The 8,124-nt window shown below is 40.3% G+C and overlaps 1 long non-coding RNA gene across 1 annotated transcript in view; it reads right to left on the bottom strand.

Annotated features, from left to right (window-relative positions):
• Nucleotides 1-5,183: 5,183 nt before the first annotated feature.
• Nucleotides 5,184-8,124, bottom strand: part of LOC116185358 — a 3,841-nt gene continuing 900 nt past the window's right edge. Inside the window, exon 2 of the long non-coding RNA XR_004150200.1 lies at nucleotides 5,184-7,765. This is a non-coding gene — a long non-coding RNA (uncharacterized LOC116185358). The remainder of the gene's footprint in view (nucleotides 7,766-8,124) is intronic.

Below are 8,124 nucleotides of genomic sequence, written 5' to 3'. Positions count from 1 at the left end.
CGCGCTGATCTCCACCGCGAGAGGCTCCACCTAACAGTGGATCGTACACGCGGGGTAGGATTGTTGCCTCTCCTCCGATTGGTCGACACGTGGCCCGCCATTGTTTCATTCACGCCTGTTGCACGTTTCTCGTTTATCTCGTCCAGGTTGCTCCGGGGCCGGGTCTCGAACCCGCTCTCCTCCGACCGGGGCCCGATCATCGTTTCTTCGCCCGGCTATATAAATGGCAACACGATCGACGTTGACGGTAATGCCGGTTGTGAATCATTGGCTGCGAACCTCTTGCGCAAACGAAAAGAAGAAGAAGAAGAAGAAAAAGAAGAAGGAGAAGAGGGAAAAAAAGGAATATGAGAAAGAACGAAATTTAAATACCGCGGCCGGTTTTACGAGCGGCTCGTTAACGAAACGTCCGATTCACGTATGGTCGAACCACTTTTTCCCGAAACGTCGCATCCGATGCAACCTTCGTAACCTTCGATATTTAAGGAATCGTCGAAACGAGGTATGCATCCATAAACGGAGCGAAAGAGAAGAGTAAAATTCATTGCGCGTATTATCTTCGAGGGCTGTACCGATGCTAACGAGGGTGTGTTAGGGGGACGAGCCTGGAGGGACGTCGATCAGCCGGAAAGAGAATCGGGAAGGAGGATGGAGAAAGAGAGAGAGAGAGAGATAGGGAGAGGTAAGAAAATAAAGAAATCCTTGTAATCCTGAAAAGCTAAGCCGACAAGAAGGAGGATGATCCTGACGGCGTTACACGAGGAAGGCTCCTTTCGAATCTGAGAACAAACAGCGCGAAGTCAAGCCGAACCACTCGAGCGAGTCGAGCACACGGTACATAAAGGACCAACAATGCTGGACGATGCACAGCTGGCTTGTAAAACATAGAGATCCTGCGAAGATACAAGAATACCCTTGGCTACCGCATACCTCGGGGGTGGTCTCGTGTTTTTCACCAAACAGGGATTTCCATGAACACCGGTCACACAGATTCTCCATCTAATTGCACATAATTACATATTAAATTAGTTAGACGTCCCAATTCAGATCTTTGTTTCCAGGCGAGAAGATTAAAAACGAGTTTCTATCTCGATTGAAAAAGATCGATGATATTCGATGAATGATACTCGTTAAAACCAGAGATTATCTTCTTCGCAGGTATTCTACGAATCTATTATGCGAAAAGAAATCTGAGGACGAATGGTGCATCGTCATCGAGATCGTTCTTGCGGAAAAGAGATCTTTACCTATTCCGGGTGACGAAGTCGTCTCGTAGAGTATCGGAAAATCCGAAAACTCAGTAGGGTTGCGCTTAATCCGTAGAAGCAACAAACAATCGTTTCGAGGATATAAGGATACGCGGGTAGGAAAACTGTCCGTAAAGCTTGGAAGAAAACTGGGGATGATCGGTTACTTGGCTCGAAAGGGCTTTTCACGGCTTGCAGAGCTCCAACTAATCCAAACTGAGTATAATAATGAAATTGGTCGTGCCGATCGTCGAATCGAGATGGAACTGTGTACAGTGCCGGACACTAATCTCTTTAGCTTTGTCAAAATTCTTTAAATTCTTTTTGTTAGAAACAAAGGGAAAAGAGGAAGAAGAAAAGGAGGAAAAGAAAAACTTAACAACGGTATTTATACAACTTATTAATTGCGAAGAAAGTATCGTGCAAATAAATACTCTACGAAGAAACGAATGTTTAATTATCTTTTATATCTTTTTATATCCTTTTATATCCTTCGTTAGATACATCCTATGTTCCCCTCTCAACCTTTCTCCACCATTTATATTTTCGTTTACGAGAAACTCGCCGATAAATATAATCGTTAACGAATAATCCCCCCTCTAACGAATTAACATTAACGCGTTTGATGCTGCACGATTTAAACGCGCATTACATCCCGAACAATTTAATCGGGAACGTTAAGTGGCCGCGTCGAGTTCGCTTAATGCCTCACGCAATGAAATGTCGTGGGGCTTTTCTTTAACCGGGCTCGCTCGCTGATGAAAGGTACATCATCGAGCGACGAGTAACAAGGCTAGCTGGTTTTTGTATTGGCCCCGGCTGCTGACCGCGTGTTCGTGAAAGCTATTCACCGATGGTAATGACGAGGCGATGAAAAATTGCATAAACCTCTCGTAAATCACGTTTTATTTCGTCCAAAGGCATCCAGACATCGAGGAGATTTTTTTAAGCGGACAGCCACTTGCCTTGCTTTGCTTTGCGCAAGATGAAAATTTTCTCGGAAAGGGTTTCGATATATAGGCGATATATCGTTCGAGAACAAACGGGGGAGGAAAGGGAAAACTCGTTCGAGGGCAAACACCTGTCATCGGGAAAGGAAAACGGGGCGAGAATGTCGAGAAGAGAGGAAAAAAAAAAGAAAGAAAGAAAGAAAGAAAGAGGAGAAAGAAAGGAGAAAGGTTTCAGAAGGCAGTTTCGTGTCTCTTCTGGACCTGATGCCATCCTAGAAATCCCCATCCCCAGGACTATAATTTGGTCCTTAGAGGTGCCACGCCCACGCGTATACATCACCCTGCTATCGAGATCTCCCGCCACCGATAAAACTTGTCACTTTGTCGGTGTATGTATATATATACGTATATATATACATGCGTCAGGAAGCGCGGAACAGCGGAGATGAGAAGTAGGATAAGAATTCTGACCAGGAAAGTAGGAGGATCCTTGGACGAAACGGAATCTGAATCGATCCCTTCTTAACATCAAATTATTTTCAACCGGGGGATCAAATCCTCAGCCTATTTCCATTATAACGGAATATTTAAATTAAAAATCAAACACTGGACCTCGTGTAAATAAATCGTAATTGATAAGTAATATATATTTTTAAGAATTGTCTCATCCGTATATCCTCTCATCGATATCAAATCTTTCGCTATCGAGGATTCAGTCTTTTATCGAAGCGCACGAACACAGGCACACACCCTGCCCTTCTTGACACGCGTTACATTCGGCAACCTGTCAAAAGATGTATCTGGGTGTGAAACCCAGTGCGTGCACACGTATAACGTACACCGAGCCACCGCATAATATACCAGGTGACCCTCTTCAAAGCGAACCACGCCTAGTTAGCCACCATTGTACGTGGGGAGGCTTTATGAACTGGAAACGAACGATCGCGTCCGTGACAACTTGATCGTTATGTGCCAAGGGTTGGATCCCGGATTCCATCGTTTTTCGAGGAAAAAAACTTTTTCCTGGAGACACGCGCGTCTCGCCACTTTTATTTATAAGCAGTGAAAGGGGGCACGGGATATATGGGAACGCGGTCGCGCGCCACCCATACGAGAAAAATCCTGGTAAACACGCGTAATCCACGGAGCCGTGCTTAGAGGCACAATTCTTAATCCCGATTCCACGGAATCCTGCGTCTACAGCCATAAATTCAAACGATCGCGTGAATGGTGGACCGTGAATATACGAGAAATCGAGTATTTTGTTCGATCGAGTCGGTGGCTCGTTGCGAATCCAATTTATCACTATCAGAAGAATTTAGTTAGCCTGGCTTCAATAACGTTCGTTTAACCCTGCCACGTCATTTGTGTCGTATCTTCGAAACCGATTCGCTTCTTAATACTGTTCTAATATTTTTCATAAAATAAGAGGGGAAAGTTCCAAGTTTTCTTCTTTTATTCTTCTTTCTTTTCTTTTCTTTCCTTTTTTTTCTCTTCTCTAATGTCGACTCTCATCCTTATCGGGAGATTAAAATCAATACGCAAGAACGAAATAAATCATCGAAAGATCGTACTCCCGTTGGATTAATATCTAATAACGGTTACCCACCAAGTTGAGGATAGTTTCAATCTCCATAAAATCTAATATAACGATATTCTATCCGATTATACGCGCGATGTAATCCCGCGTGTCAAGCGGCGTGATTAAGTGCGGAATATTCGGCGTTGACCCGCCGCGCGATTTTAATTCATACTCCAGTGCCACGTGCTTCCCTGAATTCCCCTCCCCGTTTCAAAGTCAACGCGATATATACCGTGTCAACGATCACCATCCCCGTTTCTTTTTATTGTTGAATTCTGACGCTTTATCCCTCCACCTCCTCGTCCTAAACAAATAGAATCAGGAACCGCGAGTAAATATATGTAAAGCCACGCTTGCTGACCGTTTAAACGCGAAACACCATTTGGATGACACGTGCACGTTGGATGAATGACGATATCGAAAGCAAATATTTGAAAAGTGAAACGTTCAATCGGGAAAGATCCGTGAATTTTTGAATTTTTATTGCCAATTCTATTTTATTTATACACGCCACTAAATTGTTAAAAAATAATTTTTGGAGATATAATTTCGTTATTCTCGCGCGTGAAAACTTAATGGAACGTTAAATCATCGTTTCGTACTTATAATTCGAGTTGTTAGCACGTGCTACTGATCCCCAACGTCATCGCGGTGAGTTAATATCGAAAGTATGACCGAGGGTGAACCATAAATGAAGAACAGGGTGGAACACTCGCGTATCATTGAAACGCGGTTCGGTTTTTTTAATTAAATAACGAATGATCGATTACTCTACCCTTATAAAAATATACAATTCTTATTTGTTCTTATTCAGAAGAAAAGAAAAAAAACCAAAAGAAAAATTATTTAAAGTTACAATCGAGGGCGCAGAAAATTCTTTAATTGCTGTCGCGATTAAAAATTATCTTTCTTCTTTTCGATTTTCCATCCTCTTTCCGCCAGAAAAAGATGGTAAACAACATCGTTAATTCTCCAGAATCTGTTATCTCGCGCAATTGCTCGTTTCACGCGAGCTCGTCCCACGCGTGCTCGGATAAAAACCGACGAGATAATTTTCCTTTTCTTTTTCCTTCGCGGACACATGATCGTGAAAATATGCTGCGCGTAGTTTTTCCACGGTGATGAATGATAAAGGGAACGAGGAGTTTTCGTGTCCGGGCAATAATGTGATCGCGTCGGGGGCGGGGCACCGTGAAAGTATCCGCAGGGCACCCCGCCCATTAAACACGAACCTGTCGTGGAAAAAAGGTAACGAATCCCGTGGAATCCTCTTTCTTTTCACGTAAATCTTCCACGTGGATGGAAGAATCCTTTGGAGCAACATAAATTCGTGGTTGGTTTACTTTTATCTAATTATTCCCTCGTAACTCAACGCTTAACGAGCTGTATCCCTTTAAAAAAAAAAAAAAAAAAATAAATAAATCCAATTCAATCGACTTCGTTTTCTTCATACGCGCGACTCGTCCTTTATTATTCGACCATTATTTTTCCTGATTACTGGACAAATTCGTATAAAGTGGTATCGTTTGTAAAACGTCAAATAACGAACTCTTTGTTGCAGAAACGATTTACATTCTCGATACTCGAGACCGTGGATCACTGACCCGAATAAAAATCGTTTATTTCCTTGACACCGACCATTTATTAAAGTTTGCAAAGAGATTTCGAAAACATTCACTTCCATTCCCTTTGTAAACTCATCTTACACTATCTAAATCTAAATCTTTACTTCGAAATTGAAAATTTTACAATACACAACGAATAAAATCACCGGAGGAAACGAAAGAGGAGGTATATCATCGGTCAAATTCACTAACAACGCGATCTATTCGAGGCGGAAACGATACGTAGTCTGAAACAAATATCGCGTAATTAATCACGGACGCGTACGATGCACGGCAGCATTCTTAAATAATCCAGGAGCGGATTGGTCGAGGGAGGATCGAAGATCGGTCGGGATCAGATGCAAATTAGATTCATTAGCGTTAAGCCGGAGGGATGGGGATGGAAAACGGAGTCTCTGCGTGGAGACCCTTCGACGTAAACATCGCGTCAACCTCTGCCCCAGCTTCCCAAGGGTTGTTATTGCGCGGTTACGCCGACCCCCCCGGCGTGACATTCGTCTTCTTTGTGAATACGTTCATCCACACATCCTCTTGAAATTCTTCACGTTTTATCAAACGATGATGAATACCGAATATTGTATATAATTGAATTTTAATTAAATTTAAACTGAGATTCTAACTATGGAGACATTTTAATATAGATTTCGTTGGATTATTTAACTAACTTCTATCTAATTTTTCTATTCTAAAGTTAGAAATGATATTTCATCGAATTTAATATGCGGAAAAAATTATTATTAGGAATGAACATCAAGCTTGAAAAATGATCGAAACCGATTATTACTGCGAGGAGAATACAAACATCACACTGTGTGGGGATCGTGTTGGACAGTTTGCCTGGGGAAGCGATCACGAGGTTATACTCTCGGGATTACAGAGATTACCAAGAGACTGTATCACTTTCGATCATTTTATGTTGATGCGTAAATGTGTTTCACACCAAGTTAATCACTCCGTCTTTAGTTGATCGTTATCGCAATCGTATCAATCATCCGAATGATTAATAAAAAAAATCCAATTTCTGATTTATAAAATGTTGTACATCTAAGAAATATTACTACGTCTTAACAAAAAATATTTAACAAAATATACCTCCTCTAAAATAATAAAAATTTAAAAATTCAATTTATACGTAACTTGTTAATTTAAAAAAAAATCTACTAAAATAAATCATTTCCCCAAGAATAACAAAAAATTCAAAAAACAAAATAGAAAAAGAAAGAGTCAATAAAGACTTCACCAAAATGTAAAAAGAAGATGAATAATTTGCAATTTCCTTTCCGGCAATAGAATAAGCGAACAGAGTGACGGAGTGGCCAACTTTTTTCCCCCCTAACGAACGATCGCGTCAATTATGCGAAAACCGGAGTAATGAAAGCGCGGCTCCGTGGAAACCAGTCGAAAACAAACTCTGAAAGGATCTTGGCAACCCCTAATCAAGTCCCGTTTAATAAAACGCCCGGCCCCTGGTATTCCCACCCCGCGAACCGCCCTCGGTAGCCTCGGTGTCGTCCCTTCGTGGCTAATCTGACTTTGATTAAAGTTTTAGCGACACCTAAAAGCGTGCCGCCCGATAGAAGCCGACTGGTATACACACGGAGAAAGGTGGCTAGAAGACCGACCGACCGCTCGTGTAAGTCGATTTTTATTACGTTCCGGCGCATACATTACGAAGCATCGGTAGAGACACGTGGTAATGGGCTTATCGACGCCATGGGATTACGATAATAAAGCTACAAAGATGCGAAAACGCGCGACATATCGTTCCGTTCGCGTCTTGGACACGGTGTGGACTATGAATCGACAATACGGATCGAAAAATTTTTTGGAAATGCGAAAATGTATCAGCTAAGCTTTAATTACAGTTTTTGCCTAATATGATATGACGTTGGCACGATGAATATTTGTATTATACGTAGTTGTAAGTAGAAAGTTTGAAAGAAAAATTTTTAGATAAATTTATAGCATGGAATACCGTTAACATTGATTTATGTTGTTATTTTATGTTCCTGAATTGTATGTAGTATGTTTACATGTATATTGATTGCGATGACTAATGGTATAATGACTAATGTGTTTATAGTATTTCGAGTCTTCTGTACATTAGATTATATTGATATTTTTTTATTTACTACTACGTAATAATGTAATATATATGAATTTCGTATGAGAGAATAGAAGTACGTTATAAAGTATGAATCTATTAAAAAAGTGTATTATTATAATAACGTACCAGAAGACTTGAAATATAAATTTATGCTACTACGCAATAAAATATGTACGAAATTCATACTCACATTGACGAGGATATGATTACTTTTTTGGTTATCTTTTCCTTACTGGCCTTTGTTGTTCGTGTGACTGCAAATTCGCAACGCATATTCATTAATCACTTTAGATGTACACTAATTATTATCACTAAATTTATATTTTTCACGAACGAAAATAACTAACGCAATACTACACTACAATATCTAAAAAAATTATTCACAATATACAAAAAAAAATAATGATTTCGCGCGTTTAATAATCACTTCGAGGCACGCAACGGCCATTTTCTTGTACATTGTACAAGTAGTAACCTCTAACGGCGAAATTTTAAACTAAAGGTTTTTGTTAGCATCAACCGACATTTTATATATTAAAATTTGTCATATTTAAACAAATATAAAACATATAAAACATCGAATTAAAAATTCTAAAATTAGATTCGAAATAAT

This window comes from Apis dorsata, unplaced genomic scaffold (genome assembly GCF_000469605.1).
Source record: "Apis dorsata unplaced genomic scaffold, Apis dorsata 1.3 scaffold_163, whole genome shotgun sequence".
NCBI classification, from domain to species: domain Eukaryota; kingdom Metazoa; phylum Arthropoda; class Insecta; order Hymenoptera; family Apidae; genus Apis; species Apis dorsata.
The sequence above is the reverse complement of the archived record's forward strand: the minus strand, read 5'-3'. Positions and strand labels throughout refer to the sequence as shown.